The sequence below is a fragment of the Ammospiza caudacuta genome, chromosome 22, assembly GCF_027887145.1.
Source record: "Ammospiza caudacuta isolate bAmmCau1 chromosome 22, bAmmCau1.pri, whole genome shotgun sequence".
NCBI classification, from domain to species: Eukaryota; Metazoa; Chordata; class Aves; order Passeriformes; family Passerellidae; genus Ammospiza; species Ammospiza caudacuta.
In genome coordinates this window covers 10,462,371-10,479,984 of record NC_080614.1, presented here as the reverse complement: position 1 = coordinate 10,479,984, position 17,614 = coordinate 10,462,371, and the positions used below count along the sequence as shown (strand labels likewise).

Genomic DNA, 17,614 nt, shown 5'->3' with positions numbered 1-17,614 from the left:
ATAATGCACAACAGACAAGTGACACGAGACACACCGGGACTGCTCTGCCCTGCACACCTCAACACTGTGATCAAAAGTGAGACTTGGCTTTTATGAGGCCTAAGGGGCCACCTCATGAACATCCCCCACCGCCAAAGCTGAATCAAAAACTCCACCCAGTATTTCCCGAAACAGCACCATGACTTCATCCCCACTGTGGGTCGTAGCCCTCTACTTATCTCTCATACAGCTGGGGATGCGGGTCTCGGGTGCAAAGAAAGGCCACCTTGTCAAACGGGAAGGTCCTGCTGGCACCGGGCTGGTGTCTCTCAGACAGCTAGAGTAAAGAGAACCAAACATCAGTGCCTGATCTTGGCACCGCATTGGCCAAAACCCCACCGCTCTGCTACTCACCGCGCTCCTAAGAAGGCCCGGCACCTCCTAACCCTGACCCTCTGCCACACGTGGAATGCGTCTGCACCTGAAAGAAAGTTAGAACATATGTCAAACACCACCAGGGTTACTCACAAGCTGCAAACACCTTATGTCAATCTAGGAATAGCATCTAGAGCCCAAGTACAGCCAACATTACAAATTCCCCCTCCCTATGGTTCGTCTTATTGCAGCAGGCCATGCGGCAGGGAAGAACAGCTCTGGCACAAATCTGTGCACGCACCCGTGACACAGAAAGTGACAAACAGGGGGACATGAAACACGACACATCATGCTTGTGGTGAGGGTCTCGAGGGGAGAAGGCAAAAGGGACCCCAAAGACACACTAGGGAACACAGCACACCGGACAACAGGATACAGACCGGAGCTGTTCTGCACTGCCCGCCTGAAAGCTGCCATCAAAAGTAGAGCCTCTCCCTTTAGCTGTCCTAAGAGGCCTTTGGAGAAGATTGCTTTCCCCACTGCCAATTTTTAAATCTGGCCAAAGAACTGCCAACCTGATACTCTCTCATCGTCTCATCTCCAGACCGCGGCCCCCGACTTATCTTTTAGATGATCGGTGAGGGAAATCCACGCTGCACCTGAAATGAGTCTGCCTCGGAGGGCTCTGTGATGGCCTGTGAGCCTCTCGGTCAGCTGCAATAAAGAAAACCAAAACCAAAGTATGAGTCCAGAGTTATGTGGGCCAAATCCCTGCAAGTCAGCTACTTGCCCTCTCCTGAGTGTGCCTGGCTCCTTCAGGCTCCAGCTTCATCCTGATTCCAAGGCTGTGGCCTTTATTAGCAGTGGCACCTGGGTTACAGAAAGGCAAAGTTAAATGGCATTCCTCTGTGTGCAGTGGATCACCTTGTGTGCTCTAAGACATGGCAATGCCTCTGCTAGGCTTCTCAGCCTTGTGTGGGGTGCCCTCAAATAAACACCCTTTCTCACCCTGCTGCTTGCAAACCCCCTCCTAAGAACTCCTAAACTGGATACCTGATCACCCTCCCTCTCCCAGGCACCATCCTCAACTCACCTGAAGCCTCAATCTCAAACATCATCCTTGACACTGGGCAGATCCCTCTTGTGACACGACGAATCTGCTGAAAAATTGTTGTGCTTGAGAGCTGAGCAATAACATCCAATTCTCTCCACTGCTCACCTTGACTGCTGGCATCCAGATTGACATCCTGAAAAGAAAGACAAAGAACAGAGCTGTAACACACTCACCATACACACTTCTGCTGCAGAGACAAATGGGGCCTCACCGGCTCAGGGCAATCCCCTCACCCGGGATGGGGCCCTCTGGCACACATTTAATCCATCTGAATCTGAAAAATAGTTAGGACAAGAGTCACACTGTGGCAGGATAACTGATGAGCTCCAGATGTCCTGTGTCCATCTACAAATCCCATCTAGAGTCCAACTACACCCCACATTACAAACTCCGAGTCTCCAAGACTTCTCCTATCGCACCAGGCTGTGCAGCACGGCAGAGCAGCCCCATCCCAAAAGTGTGCAGACACCCGTGACACAGGACAGGACGTGACAAACAATAGGCACAAGACACAGACAGAAATCTCTTGGCAAGGAAAATGGCTGCAAGGACTGAGAGAATGCAAAAGGAGATGACCGAGCTGAGACCGATGGTGAGCTGATGAGGCTCAGAGAACTCTGAAGGAAGAAGATGATAACTGAATGATTAATTCCAAGAACAGCAAAGACGGATGCCTAGGAATCCTACAGTCAAAATCCTCTACCTAACCTCGTAATATTACAAGTCCTGATCCACCATAATGGATCCAGGTGGGGCACAGCTGTCCATACAGCTCAGAACAAGACCTGAAAAGACGTCTGACTGGATGCTTCCAAAGAGAGAAGAGAGTCTGATGCCTGTCTGAGCTCGCGAGTCAAAAGCTCTGTGGCCCGGGTGCCAGACCAGGGAATGCAGAGATTACAGATGCTAACAATGATGCCAGGGGTACTGACAGGGCCCTCAAAGGCCTAAGGTAGAAGACAGGAGATACACAAAACAACACACAATGCACAACAGACAAGTGACACGATGCACACGGGGACTGCTCTGCCCTGCACACCTCAGCACTGTGATCAAAAGTGAGACTTGGCTTTCATGGGGCCTAACGAGCCGTTTAATGAACACCCCCCGCTCCAAACTGGACTCAAAAACCCCTCCCAGGAATTCCCAAACCAGCACCATGCCTTCATCCCCACTGTGGGTCGCAGCCCTCTACTTATCTCTCAGACATCTGGGGATGCCAGTCTGTGTCAGGTGCAAAGAAAGGCCACCTCGTCAGCTGGGAAGGTCCTGCTGGCACCGGGCTGGTGTCTCTCAGACAGCTAGATTAAAGAGAACCAAACATCAGGGCCTGATCTTGGCACCGCATTGGCCAAAACCCCACCGCTCTGCTACTCACCGCGCTCCTAAGAAGGCCCGGCACCTCCTAACCCTGACCCTCTGCCACACGTGGAATGCATCTGCACCTGAAAGAAAGTTAGAACATATGTCAAACACCACCAGGGTTACTCACAAGCTGCAAACACCTTATGTCAATCTAGGAACAACATCTAGAGCCCAAGTACAGCCCACATTACAAATTCCCCCTCCCTATGGTTCGTCCTACTGCAGGAGGCCATGCGGCAGGGCAGAACAGCTCCGGCAAAAAATGTGTGCACACACCCGTGACACAGAAAGTGACAAACAGGGGGGACATGAAACACGACACATCATGCTTGTGGTGAGGGCCTCGAGGGGAGAAGGCAAAAGGGACCCCAAAGACACACTAGGGAACACAGCACACCGGAAAACACGACAGACCGGAGCTGTTCTGCACTGCCCGCCTGAAAGCTGCCATCAAAAGTAGAGCCTCTCCCTTTAGCTGTCCTAAAAGGCCTTTGGAGAAGATTGCTTTCCTCTCTGCTCATTTTTGAATCTGTCCCAAAAACTCCCAACCTGCTACTCCACCATCTCCAGGCTGTGGCCCCCGACTTATCTTTTGGATGATCGGTGAGGGGAATCCACATTGCACCTGAAATGAGTCTGCCTTGGAGGGCTCTGTGATGGCCTGTGAGCCTCTCGGTCAGCTGCAATCAAGAAAACCAAAATCAAAGAGTGAGTCCAGAGTTATGTGGGCCAAATCCCTGCAAGTCAGCTACTTGCCCTCTCCTGAGTGTGCCTGGCTCCTTCAGGCTCCAGCTTCATCCTGATTCCAAGGCTGTGGCCTTTATTAGCAGTGGCACCTGGGTTACAGAAAGACAAAGTTAAGTGGCTCTGAGTGCAGTGGATCACCTTGTATGCTGTAAGCCATGGGAATGCCTCTGCTAGGCTTCTGAGACACCTTGGGAGGGGCTCTCAAATAAACAAATAAAGACCCTTTCTCACCCTGCTGCCTGCAAACCCCCTCTCAAGAACTCCTAACTGGATGCCTGCTCACCCTCCCTCTCCCAGTAACCATCCTCAACTCACCTGAAGCCTCAATCTCAAACATCATCCTTGACACTGGGCAGATCCCTCTTGTGACACGATGAATCTGCTGCGAAATTGTTGTGCTTGAGAGCTGAGCAATAACAACCAATTCTCTCCACTGCTCACGTTGACTGCTGGCATCCAGATTTACTTCCTAAAAGAAAGACAAAGAACAGCAGTGTAACAGAGAGTCAGTTGAGAGGTGTAACAGAGTCTGCTGCAGAGGCAAATGGGGCCTCATCTGCTCAGGAGAATCCCCACACCTGGCATGGGGCCCTCTGGCACACATTTAATCCATCTGAACCTGAAAAAAAAGTTAGGACAAGAGTCACACTGTGGCAGGATAACTGATGAGCTCCAGATATGATGTGCCCATCTACAAATCCCATCTAGAGTCCAACTACACCCCACATTACAAACTCCAAGTCCCTGGGTCTTCTCCTATCGCACCAGGCTGTGCAGCAGGGCAGAGCAGCTCCGGCACAAATGTGTGCTGAGAGCCATGACACAGGATAGGACAGACAACGGGGACACAACAGGAACAGAAATCTCTTGGCAAGGAAAACGGCTGCAAGGACTGAGAGAATGCAAAAGGAGATGACCGAGCTGAGACCGATGGTGAGCTGATGAGGCTCAGAGAACCCTGGAGGAAGAAGATGATTACTGAATGATTTATTCCAAGAACAGCAAAGACTGATGCCTAGGAATCCTACAGTCAAAATCCTCTACCTAACCTCGTAATATTACAAGTCCTAATCCACCATAATGGATCCAGGTGGGGCACAGCTGTCCATACAGCTCAGAACAAGACCTGAAAAGACGTCTGACTGGATGCTTCCAAAGAGAGAAGAGAGTCTGATGCTTGTCTGAGCTCCCTAGTCAAAAGTTCTGTGGCCTGGGCGCCAGGCCAAGGAGTGCAGAGATCACAGATGCTAACAATGATGCCAGGGTTTCTGACAGGACCCTCAAAGTGGAAGATATGGCATACGCAAAAGACACATAATGCACAATAGAGAAGTGACACGAGACACACCGGGACTGCTCTGCCCTGCTGCACACCTCAGCACTGCAATCAAAAGTGAGACTTGGCTTTTATGGGGCCTAAGGGGCCACTTCATGAACACACCACACCCCCCCCCTTCAAAATTGGACTCAAAACCCCCTCCCAGGAATTCCCAAACCAGCACCCTGCTTTCATCCCCTATGTGGGTCACAGCCCTCAACTTATCTCTCAGACATCTGGGGATGCTGGTCCCTGTCAGGTGCAAAGAAAGGCCACCTCGTCAGCTGGGAAGGTCCTGCTGGCACCGGGCTGGTGTCTCTCAGACAGCTGTATAAAAGAGAACCAAACATCAGTCCCTGATCTTGGCACCGCATCGGCCAAAACCCCACCACTCAGCTACTCACCGCACTCCTAAGAAGGCCCGACACCTCCTAACTCTGACCCCCTGCCACACATGGAATGCGTCTGCACCTGAAAGAAAGTTACAACATATGCCAAACACCACCAGGATAACTCAAAAGGTGCAAACACCTTATGTCAATCTAGGAATAGCATCTAGAGCCCAAGTACAGCCAGCATTACAAATTCCAACGCCCCACGGTTTCTCCTACTGCAGCAGGCCATGCGGCAGGGCAGAACAGCTCCGGCACAAATGTGTGCACACACCCGTGACACAGAAAGTGGCAAACAGGGGGGACATGAAACACGACACATCATGCTTGTGGTGAGGGTCTCGAGGGGAGAAGGCAAAAGGGACCCCAAAGACACACTAGGGAACACAGAACACTGGACAACACAACACAGACCGGAGCTGTTCTGCACTGCCCGCCTGAAAGCTGCCATCAAAAGGAGAGCCTCTCCCTTTAGCTGTCCTAAGAGGCCCTTGGAGAAAATTGCTTTTCCGGCTGCCAATTTTCAAATCTGCCCCAAGAACTCCCAACCCACTATTCTCTCATCTCCAGGCCAAGGCCCTCGACTTATCTTTTGGATGATCGGTGATGGGAATCCACGTTGCACCTGAAATGAGTCTGCCTCGGAGGGCCTCGTGATGGCCTGTGAGCCTCTCGGTGAGCTACAATAAAGAAAACCAAAACCAAAGTATGAGTCCAGAGTTATGTGGGCCAAATCCCACCAAGGCAGCTACTTGCCCTCTCCTGAGTGTGCCTGGCTCCTTCAGGCTCCAGCTTCATCATGATTCCAAGGCCTTCATTAGGAGTGGCACCTGGGTTAGAGAAAGGCAAAGTTAAATGGCATTCCCCTGAGTGCAGTGGATGACCTTGTGTGCTGTAAGACATGGGAATGCCTCTGCTAGGCTTCTGAGAAGCCTTGTGTGGGGGAGGCCTCAAATAAACAAATAAAGACCCTTTCTCACCCTGCTGCCTGCAAACTCCCTCCCAAGAACTCCTAACTGCTCACCCTCCCTCTCCCAATCACAATCCTCAACTCACCTGAAGCCTCAATCTCAAACATCATCTTGGACCTTGGGCGGATCCCTCTTGTGACATGATCAATCTGCTGAATAAAATGTTGTGCTTGACACAGCTTGGAATTTCAGGGAGTTGCACTCCTCAATTTAAAAAAAAAAACAAAACAAAAAAAACCCAACAAAACCAATCCCAAAAACAAACAAAGAAAAAAAACCAAACAAACAAAACCCACACAAACAATAAATCCCAAAACACCTAACTCCCCACAGAAACAAAAAAACCACAGAAAACATCAAAAAATCCAAAACCCCCACAAAAACCAACTAAAAACCCCAAAATGAAAACAAAAAAAAACCAAAAATTCCACCAAAAGAAATCCAACCAAAAAAACAACCAGAGCAAAACTAAAAATTACAAAAGCACCTTACCACTCCTAAACACAAAACCCAAAATCACAAACCTAAATACTCCCTGTATTCCATGCTGTTTTCTTCACAGAATCTTCCAAGCCTCTGTGCTTTAGATGCCCAGAAACACCTGCTGAAAAGATGCTGAGACGGGCTGAAAAAGCCTCTTCACTGAAATGAGGAGAGCTCTTAACCCAGCACATCCCAGAGAGGGAATGAAGCCCCTCAGCCACGGCTGGGGTTAATATACCCCTGATTGTGCCCGCCTCTCGTTCCCATGCCACCCAGGAAAAGGGAGGGGGCGAATCCCACCAAGCCCTCAGAGCAGCTGCAGCTGTTTGGCTCCTCTGACTCACATTCAAGGGCAGTAAAGGGCTTGTTATAGAAGAAAACTTTTCAGAAAAGGAACAGTGCTTTCTTTTTTTGCAACAACTACTTGGAGCAGAAGAACAGAAAACTGGCAAGATATAAAACTTTGTGGTAAGGTTACATAGCTAGATCAATTGGGTAATTGGGTAATTTGCTGTTACCTTACATAATTATTCTGTGTTTAACAAAAGCCATCTAATAAATTCACACCCAAAACTCCAGCAGCCCAGCTGGCCCTACCAAATCTCTATGTTTATGCATACAGTAAACAAAACCAAAATCCCAGTAATACCTATCAGAAGTCTGTGAAAGAAACCTCTTGAAATTGATCCTACCTCAAATACAAAACAACCCATGCAAAGTTAGCTTGACTCAATAAACAATTTACACAGAGCTAATAACACCAAGAAATAAAACAGCACACCATATACCACCAAAGAATATAATAGTGAAGAAAAAAGAAACCACTTTTTTTTTTTTTTTAAAGCTTTTGCCAGGACTCCAACAACAACTTCTTCTCCTTCTGAAATGTCCCTTCTCCTTCCCAAATTCCTTACAACTTCTGAGTTTACATCCAAGCAAAAAGCAAAATTCGTGCACTTGTGCGTTCGATGCTCCTGCCAGATTCTCTGTTTCCCTCCACATCTTCTTACACTTTCAGTCTTCACTCTGTCCTGCCGTGATGAGTTTGACGGACGAATTGGTAAACGTTAAGAGAGGATTTCCCTGCCTCCCTCCCCAGAGCTGGTTTCCTTAGTGCATTTCACTCAATCCCAGGCCGGCAACGATGCACGCTCACCTCAAGCGTGCAAGGCTCACAGCTGCTCGGCTAAACTCGGCTCTAATCGGCTAAACTCGGCCATTGTCATCTGCATTCGGCTGGACTCGACCCTTCGGCACGGATCGCCTCGCTTCGGCCGAACTCGGAGCCGCTCTCTGCGCTCGGCGCGCCTCGGCTCGCTTCGGCCGAACTCGGAGCCGCTCTCTGCGCCCGGCGCGGCTCGGCTCGCTTCGGCCGAACTCGGAGCCGATCAGTGCGCCCGGCGCGGCTCGGCTCGCTTCGGCCGAACTCGGAGCCGCTCAGTGCGCCCGGCGCGGCTCGGCTCGCTTCGGCCGAACTCGGAGCCGCTCTCTGCGCCCGGCGCGGCTCGGCTCGCTTCGGCCGAACTCGGAGCCGCTCTCTGTGCGCCCGGCGCGGCTCGGCTCGCTTCGGCCGAACTCGGAGCCGATCAGTGCGCCCGGCGCGGCTCGGCTCGCTTCGGCCGAACTCGGAGCCGCTCTCTGCGCTCGGCGCGCCTCGGCGCTCTTCGGCCGAACTCGGAGCCGCTCTGTGCGCCCGGCGCGGCTCGGCTCGCTTCGGCCGAACTCGGAGCCGCTCTCTGCGCTCGGCGCGGCTCGGCTCTCTTCGGCCGAACTCGGAGCCGCTCTCTGTGCGCCCGGCGCGGCTCGGCTCGCTTCGGCCGAACTCGGAGCCGCTCTCTGCGCTCGGCGCGGCTCGGCTCTCTTCGGCCGAACTCGGAGCCGCTCTCTGTGCGCCCGGCGCGGCTCGGCTCGCTTCGGCCGAACTCGGAGCCGCTCTCTGTGCGCCCGGCGCGGCTCGGCTCGCTTCGGCCGAACTCGGAGCCGATCAGTGCGCCCGGCGCGGCTCGGCTCGCTTCGGCCGAACTCGGAGCCGATCAGTGCGCCCGGCGCGGCTCGGCTCGCTTCGGCCGAACTCGGAGCCGCTCTCTGCGCCCGGCGCGCCTCGGCTCGCTTCGGCCGAACTCGGAGCCTCTCTGTGCGCCCGGCGCGGCTCGGCTCGCTTCGGCCGAACTCGGAGCCGCTCTCTGCGCTCGGCGCGCCTCGGCTCGCTTCGGCCGAACTCGGAGCCTCTCTGTGCGCCCGGCGCGGCTCGGCTCGCTTCGGCCGAACTCGGAGCCGCTCTCTGCGCTCGGCGCGGCTCGGCTCGCTTCGGCCGAACTCGGAGCCACTCTCTGCGCGGCCCGGCTCGCCTCGGCCGAACTCGGAGCCGATCAGTGCGCTCGGCGCGCCTCGGCTCTCTTCGGCCGAACTCGGAGCCGCTCTCTGCCCTCGGCGCGGCTCGGCTCGCTTCGGCCCAACTCGGAGCCGCTCTCTCCGCGTTCGGCTGAGCTCGCCTCGGCTCGGCTCCCTGACGGCGGGCAAGCGGCGCCGCCTCACGTTAAACTCGCCCGGCTCGGGGCTCTCCTGCTGCCGCGTCCCGCGGGCGGCCCGGCCATCGCACGGACACGATCGGGAGCGCGGCGTGGCACAGGAGCTCATTGGGCAGTGACCGCACTCGCGCTAATTAGCGCGCACGAGAGCAGCGGGCTCGGTTCGGCTGAGCTCGGCTCCGTTCAGGCAGCCTCGCAAGCCTGGCCTCGGTTCGCTCGAGGCCGTCAGGTTCCGCCGGTCTCGCCTTGGTTCGGCCGAAGGAGGCGTCGTTCGCTCGTGTTTTTACAAATATCTTTCTATATTGACTGTATATTTCTATATTTAATTTTATACTTCTATAATACTTCCATTATTCCAAATAAAAACCCCGTCTCTAACCAAATAAATAAAAAAACCCTTCTTTTAAAGGATACTGAAATATTTTTTATTTATACTTTGTATAATTATACATTCATATTTTAATTTATCGTTTCTTTGGATGTATTACATTAATAATGATATATATATATAATTTTAAAATAGATTTAAATTATTATTTAAATTATGTATAATATCTACTGCTACAACTAATTTTTTCTGATATTTTAAATTTTTATATTTATCTGTATGTATTTATTATATATTTCTAAACTTAGATTTCTACCTTTATATTATTTGCATTTATAATTTTTACAATCAAAACACTGCCTATTGACCAATAAAGAAAACCCGCTTTATTTAAGTATTTTAAAAATATTTTCATGTTTATAATTTTCATATTTATATTTATAATTTGTTCAATATTACATGAGAACACACCTGCTCCTGCACCGCAGTGGGGCCCCCTCTCCTGGGGACCTTGGGGTGCCCCAACGGCATCAGAGCCCCGAGTCTTCACCCCCTTCTCCTCTATTTAGAAACTACACTGGAACTTTTTTCTGGAAATAAAGACATTACCTAAATCCTCTCCCCGTGTCCTAGACAGATGGATATTCAGTTATTAGTTGGCTGGGCAGCAGTTTCTTAAATAGAATGATAAACAAGATGTGAACATTTCAGCTACAAGCAAATAGGCAAATCTGAACAAGGTACTGGTGGGCGACCACTGAAGTTATTTTGAAGGAATTTTTTAAACAATAAAATATTGATACCACAAAAATAAAGCAAAAAGCTAACTACTGGCTAAGAAAAAATTAACTTTTGACAGCAACAACATTCCAACCACACAGGCTTTTTCCCGATGTCATACCTTATAACTACCTCTCTTGGGAATTCTCATCATGTATCCCAAAAGGAATAAATACCTCAGAGCGTCCTAAAGCAAAAAGTAGCACACATGAGCTCCTCACACTCCCGGGAGGCCTGCACAGCGTGCACTGAGTCTGCAACAAATTCTGCTCAGTGAGAGTCTGCAAACAAAGGTTCAATTGATGAATTGAACTGATTGTAAAGGGAGGTTTTCTAAGCACAGAAGCACAACAAAGAACAAGCAAAAACAATTCTTAAAAAAAACCTGCAAGTTTTATTTAGCATATATGCGACTGATTTCCACCCTGTGGCTTCTCACTTTGATTCGCGTCTGTAGGTTCAGGAAGATGACAATGCACACTCTGCCCTCCCTGAGCCCCCCACAGCAGCTGAGCGCTGCTCTGTGCGCTCAGATCGTCAGGAACTGGATTGCCCGCATGGACTGGAACTGCTCTGCTGCAGATTCAGGAGAGAGAGGCTGGCTGAGGCGTCGTCCCAATTCCATTTCTGTGTGACGAGAAGCGGTTTGTTCCCAACGGGTGCAACAATCCCCAGCTCGCTTCCATGGTGAGTACCGATGGCACACAAATGGCAGCCTGAGGAAATCGTGTTCTGGGCTCTAAGTGGTCGGGACAGGGTCTGATTTTTTGTTTTGCATCTGTATGATGATTAGTACGACAGGGCCCTGATCGATGACATGGCAGCACAGAATTAAAAACTCCTCAATAGGATTACATCGACTTCTAGGAAAAGACAAAAGCCTAGGACCCTTCTGAAATCTATTTTTAATGCGAAGCACACGGATTGTCACTATGCTGTGCCTTCCAGCTTTTCAAAGCAGCTTACCTCTGAAGACCAGAAAACATTTATTTCTACAGAAACAATGGGCAACCCCCAGGCTAATCTCAGCACTACTGTTTAATAGGGGATCTGCCAGCGTGCCAGTCCAGCTTCAAGTGTGCTTTATTTCAGTCTAACATCCCCTCAAAATTCTTCTCACATCTCCCAACCCTGACATCTTATTTTTCCCTAAAGCTTCTCATCATTAGCAATTTCCAAGTAACATGGTATTTTTACAACATTCAAAAATGTCATGCTGGACTGTGCTAGAGAGTAATTTGCAAATATAAGCTTAGCAAAGTTTGAATTGACTTGTCCAGAGAAAAAACCTACAAGTGAACACCTACACCTGCCTACAAAGAGCTAACAAGCCCCTGGCAGCTGCCAGCATCAAAGCACAGCGGATGTTTCTAATACAGGGTAAGGGTAACAATATCACCTTTTGTTCTCTCCAGCTTGTTTTCCCTGCAGTCATATTTTGCTTCTTATGATTTTTTTAGTCTCTGCATCTTCTTGGACAGCACCGAGCCCGACGACAAGGATACGAGAGTCTTTCCCTGCCGTAGGGAGAGAACCAGGAAAACAGTTAAAATAAGAACAGGGTAGTTTGAAATTCATACTTCCAATGAGAAGCAGCGCCTAACAAACAGAACAAAAGTAAACAAAGCATGGTACCTCCCTGGGGACAGAAGACTTACAAACTCTCCAGGATTTACAATTCTAGCGACCAACCCCTTCAGGACGGCAGCCAAGTGTCCCATGAGGTGGTGCTGCACCAAAGAACGATCTGAGAGGTTCCAAAGAGTGAAACGCACAATATTTTGCAAAGCCGTAAAATCTTGCAAAATAACAAAAATACAATAGATGTAAACTACAGGGTAAGAGTACAAGTGTTCACTTTAAGAGCTGGAACCATCCAGGTGAGCACCTGATAACTGGATCCTCACCAGAGTTTGAACCCTTCAGGACACAGAAGGGTTTTCCCCAGAAATTTCACAGACTGAGTTTTGATACAAGTATACTTGCCAGACCCTCAGAAACATCACCCATTCTCCAGGTGTCTGGAGAGAACTGCAAATGGCTCTCACGTAGTTTGAGCTAGCTCTGTAAGGTCTCAGGGTGAATTTCACCAGATGCAACCAAACTGGGCAACTCCCAGTGGGACAGAAGGAACCCAAAGCTTGGGTTCGCAGAGCTGCAGCAAATACTGAGGAAACAAACATAACAGCGTAAAAAATAATAAACCATCCTTTTTTTTTCTCTTGCTTTTGTTTTTTTCTTATTCAGATCAGCATAGCAATTAAAGAGAAGGTGAAAAACTCGCCATTACTGAACATTTCATCATCTGTAGGCTGAGCATCCTTAGCACAGAGGACTCCAAAGTTAAAATTCACCGATCCCTGGGAAATAAAACCAAATATTGTATGATAAACAATCAAACAGCAGACGTAAAAATTTGTTTCCTCTAAGGACTTTCGGGTACGTATGTACCTTTGCATACATCCAACACATTGGAACATACACTTTATACCATCTCCTAATAAGTAAAAATTTACCTTTAAACTTTGATAGTACAGCATAAAATTATGAACTTAAATTGGTGATCTGTTATTATTAAGTTGGTGCCTAAAGTTATTTCTGCTGTCAGGTTCAAAAAAACATTAATTTTTTTTACTGGAATGAGCAATTGATTTCAAAGTCATCACAAGCCCACCAAAACACAAAGCAGTATTCACTGGATGGGTCTGTGAGCTAGAAGTAGTTAGGCTTGTACTTCCCTCTTGCTATTCCAGAACCAATAAATCCTGTCAACAAAACCAGGATCTATAGCCCACTGCTGTGAAAGATTCTACGAGGATGATGGTTTGATTTGTGTTTAGAAGTTTTGATTTGAAATGGCCAGTTCAATGGATAAAGACAGTTTAGGTAGTATTACATTGCTATTATTATTATTTCTATTATTATTTTTACTATTACTACTGCTATTGTTATCATCTGCTACTGGAAGAAACAAACCAGTAGTACCTATACTTAATTACTTTTATTTCCAGGAAATAATAAAGAAAAAGAACCAAACCAAAAAAAGTCACTTCCTACCTTTTATATCAAGGGATGAAAAATTTCTCTTGGGCTCTTCTCCAATTTATCAAGACTCATAGCACTGAAAGGCAAACAAAACAGTGCTTTATAGAAGGGCAAGTGCACATTTCAAGGCTGAACCACCAACTGATTGCAGTGACAGCAGTTACAACATGAATCCTTCCTAGAGCCTCTGTTAAATGGAATGTTCTGTGGAACTGCCGTTTCTTTCCCAAAACACTAACTTCCAACACTTCCTAATAATATTTTGTATTTTAAAACAAAAGAAGTTAGTGAGACTCTGTGCGGAGGTCAGGTTTAAATTTATTTCCTTCTAAAGCACAGAGCTCTGTTCCATCACCCTTCACTTCGGCTCTACACTGAATCGTGGTGAGCATTTGAGGAGTGCTCAATAATCAATTCTATTTCTCTCTTTTTCTAGCTCTCTCTATTCCTAAATCATTCCAGACAAGTCAAATGAAAAATGAAAAAAACAAGTTCAGCATCAAAGTCACACTTTTTCCCGTTGTCTGGTCAAGAACAGGCTCTAAATCCACTTACTGCTGCCTTCAACGATTCAGACTTGCAAAAGCATTCTTACATATTTTACAGGTTTATCATAAAACCCACAGAACGCAAGCTCTGAATTACAGGAAAAGGTACACAGGCAAATATCTAAAGGGATCACTTATTAGTAAATACATACCTTGGTAGAGATCGCACTGAGAACCTTTCTGAGGGACTCTAAGGGACGCATGTTTTCTGAGCACCCTATAAACAAGAAAAGCTAGGATATAGTACAGGACATCCCCACTTTTTCTACATATTCAAATAGTATTTTTAATAAAAACAATTCAGTTAAAAAAGAAGGAAGAAAACCAAGCTAATTTTACTCAGCTGTATTTACTGCCGATTTAGAGAAAAATGCCGGGCAGCGTCGGCCGTTGCGGCACACGTCGCGCCGGCAGCAGGGCCTGCCGGGAGTTGGAGTCTCGGGCTGGTAGCCACTCATGTGCCGCGATAGCCGATGCGTCACACGCCGCGCCGGCAGCAGGGCCTGCCGGGAGTTGGAGTCTCGGGCTGACAGCCACGGCTCCGTCCCCCGCCACCGGGAGCTGCAGTCCCTCCCGGGCATCAAACGGGTCCTTCGCCCCAGGGCGGGGAAGGACCTGAGGCAGGACCGCTCCTCCCGAATGCCCTCTCTTTTCCCCTCCAACTCTTTTTCTTTTTTTAACGCTGTTTTTCACCCCTTTCCCTTCCCTTCCCTTCTGCTCTCCTGCTTTCCTTTCCTTTCCTTTCCTTTCCTTTCCTTTCCTTTCCTTTCCTTTCCTTTCCTTTCCTTTCCTTTCCTTTCCTTTCCTTTCCTTTTTTTCCCCTTCCCTTTCCCTTTCTTTTTCTTGTATTTGTAATCTTGGTTTTCCTTCCTAGCTTTAGAATCAAAAAGCAGCAGTAGTAACTTTCAGGCTACCTGGGAGTAAAAAAAACCCCAAAACTATAATGATTGAAAGAAAACTATTTATTCCCTGGGAGCCTGAAATTTTCTACTGCTGCACATGACACAGAGCTTTTTATTCCTTCTTATATACAGTTGATATTTTATACTCGCTTTATACACCGCCCCCTGCCGTCTGCACCGGCGCTCTGCAGGCAGAGTGCTGCGGCGTCGTTCGGTTCTGTTTAAATAAACTCGGCTAAATTAGGCTTGGTTCGGCTTAGGTCTAAAATCGTTTCGGTTCGGCTTTTCGTCTAAATTCGGCTTTTCCGGCTCTTCGGCTGAACTCGGCCCGGTTGGGCTAAAGTCGGTCATATTCGGCTCTTTGTCTAAATGCGGCCAATGTCGGCTACAGTCGGCTATCGGTTACACTCGGCTATCATCGGCTCTTCGTCTCAAGTCGGCTGTGTTCGGCTACACTCGGCTCTTCGTCTCAAGTCGGCTGTGTTCGGCCACACTCGGCTCTTCGGTGAAACTCGGCTATTTTCGGCCACACTCGGCTCTTCGGTGAAACTCGGCTGTTTTCGGCTACACTCGGCTCTTCGGGGAAACTCGGCTGTTTTCGCCCACACTCGGCTCTTCGGCTCTTCGGAACTATTCGGCCCGGCTCGGCTCCCTCAGGGCGGGAAAGCGGCTGTCAGAGGACCCCGGCACAGCGAGGCGTTTACCCACATGCCTGTCACAAACCCGCCGAAATACGCCCGCCCGCGGCGCCGCTGAGACCACAGCATGTGTCGGGTACACTTGAAACGTCACAGAAAATACCACCGGGGCCGCGCCGGGGTCGGTATTCCATGCAGGCAGTCCAGTGACACCCACCCCGGTCCTCCACTTCCCCGCCCTTTTCGCCGCCCTGTTGAGAAGGTCAACCAAAAGTCCGCGACATCCGCGACGCGCCACTCCCAAGGTGGCGGCCTCTCGGCGCAGGGCTGCAGTACCGCGCTCTGCCCACAAGGCGGCAGCACTGCCGCCCGCCCCAGCCGGGGGCGCAGCGCGCCTCGGGGCTGCGGGCAGGCAAGGTGGCAAAAAAGAACAGGGGCGACCCCCGCCAAAAACTGCTCTGAAATAAATGCCAAAAACCTGCCTCTTACCCCACCAGAATCAAACAAGGCCCCTTGCTTTAAAGCCATGTTTAAATAAATTTTTTATTTCCATTTTTCGTATTTATATTCACATGCATAGCTATAGTGGACATTGATGTAGCATGTAATTTATATAACATTATTCTATTTCTATTATTTATATTTACTTATATTTTGTGCTTTTGTAAATATCTTTCCACATTGATTGCATATTTCTATGTCTAAAATTACATTTCTATCATGCTTTCACTATTTAAAATACAAATCCCATCCTAACTAAATAAATACAAAAAAGCTCTATTCTTTTAAACTACATTGAAATATTTTTATATTTATAGCGCTCATGACTATATTCACATTTATATTTGCAGTTTATACTTAAGTATTATATTAATCATTATGTATAACATGTATCCTATTCAAATAAGAGATAAATTATTTTCCTAATTATGTACCATATCTACTGCTACAACTTATTTTTTCTTACGTTTTTAATTTTTATATTAACCTTCAGCTATTTATGATCTATTTCTATTCTTAGATTTCTACCTTTATATTATTTGTATTTATAATGTTTATACTAAAACACCTGCTTTTGCCAAATAAAAAAAAAAATCCCCTTTATTTTAAACTACTTAAAAAAACCTAGAGTATATCAATCTGGTATAACATATAACAAATGATAGATATGATAGATGTAAAATTGATATAAATATTGTAGTGTATTATAGGAAATAAATAAAAATCAATATGATCCATAACACAAGTAATACTGTATAAATGTTATATTTATGTTATTTTATATTTCAAATAATTTAACATTTCTTTATATATTTGCATATACTTGACAAACATTTCTATATTTATACTTGGGTTGCGATTTTTTTCTGGGTGTTTTCTGGGTCTTTTCTTGCCCTTCTTCGAATTTTTTTCTGGGTTATTTCTTGTCCATCTTGGGGGTTTTTTCTGGGTTTTTTCTTGCCCATCTTCAGACTTTTTTCTGGTTTTTTTCTTGCCCATCTCAGAGTTTTTTTTTTGGGTTTTTTTCTGGGTTTTTTTCTTGCCCATATTGGGTGATTTTCTGGGGTTTTTCTACGTTTTTTTCTTGCCCATCTGGGATTATTTTCTGGGGTTTTTTTCTCGTTGCTTTCTTGCCCATCCTGGGCTTTTTCTGGGTTTTTTTCTTGTCCATCATGTGGTTTTTTTCTGGTTTTTTCCTGCTCATCTTCGTCTGGTTTTCTGGGTTTTAAGCCAAAATCGGTACATATCATGTCAGTTCATGCAATACAACCCGGCTGGGGATTTTTTATTCTAAATTTAACAAGGAGTCGCAAAACCTGGAAAGCAAAAGTCACACACACAAGGTTAAATCCAGTCAGCATGCACTCACACACGCAGAAACGAGCAGACACAGACAGACACAGCCACGTGCTCTCACACACGCTCACACAATCTTTCCACTTAAATGCTCACTGCGGCCCTTACTCGAGATGCTGAAGAACGTGCTGTGACACATCTTCTGGCTGCCGCTCCTTGAGGTAAAATGGCAGATCCTGGGGAAATCAGCAGCCTCGGGGACCTGTGAGACGACAGGAAGGGTCAACGAGTGGCTATCTGACAG

The 17,614-nt window shown here is 47.7% G+C and overlaps 1 long non-coding RNA gene across 2 annotated transcripts; it reads right to left on the bottom strand.

Moving 5' to 3' along the window:
- Window positions 1–10,787: 10,787 nt before the first annotated feature.
- LOC131567295 (uncharacterized) lies at window positions 10,788–14,321 on the bottom strand. 2 transcript variants are annotated; one of them, XR_009275630.1, is made up of 4 exons: window positions 14,126–14,311; window positions 13,438–13,501; window positions 11,780–12,740; window positions 10,788–11,007 (listed from the first exon to the last, which is right to left on the bottom strand). It is a non-coding gene; the product is annotated as an uncharacterized LOC131567295 (long non-coding RNA). The 2 variants fall into 2 exon arrangements; XR_009275629.1 differs by lacking the exon at window positions 10,788–11,007 and having other exon boundaries at window positions 11,140–12,740; window positions 14,126–14,321.
- Between the last annotated feature and the right edge of the window lie 3,293 nt (window positions 14,322–17,614).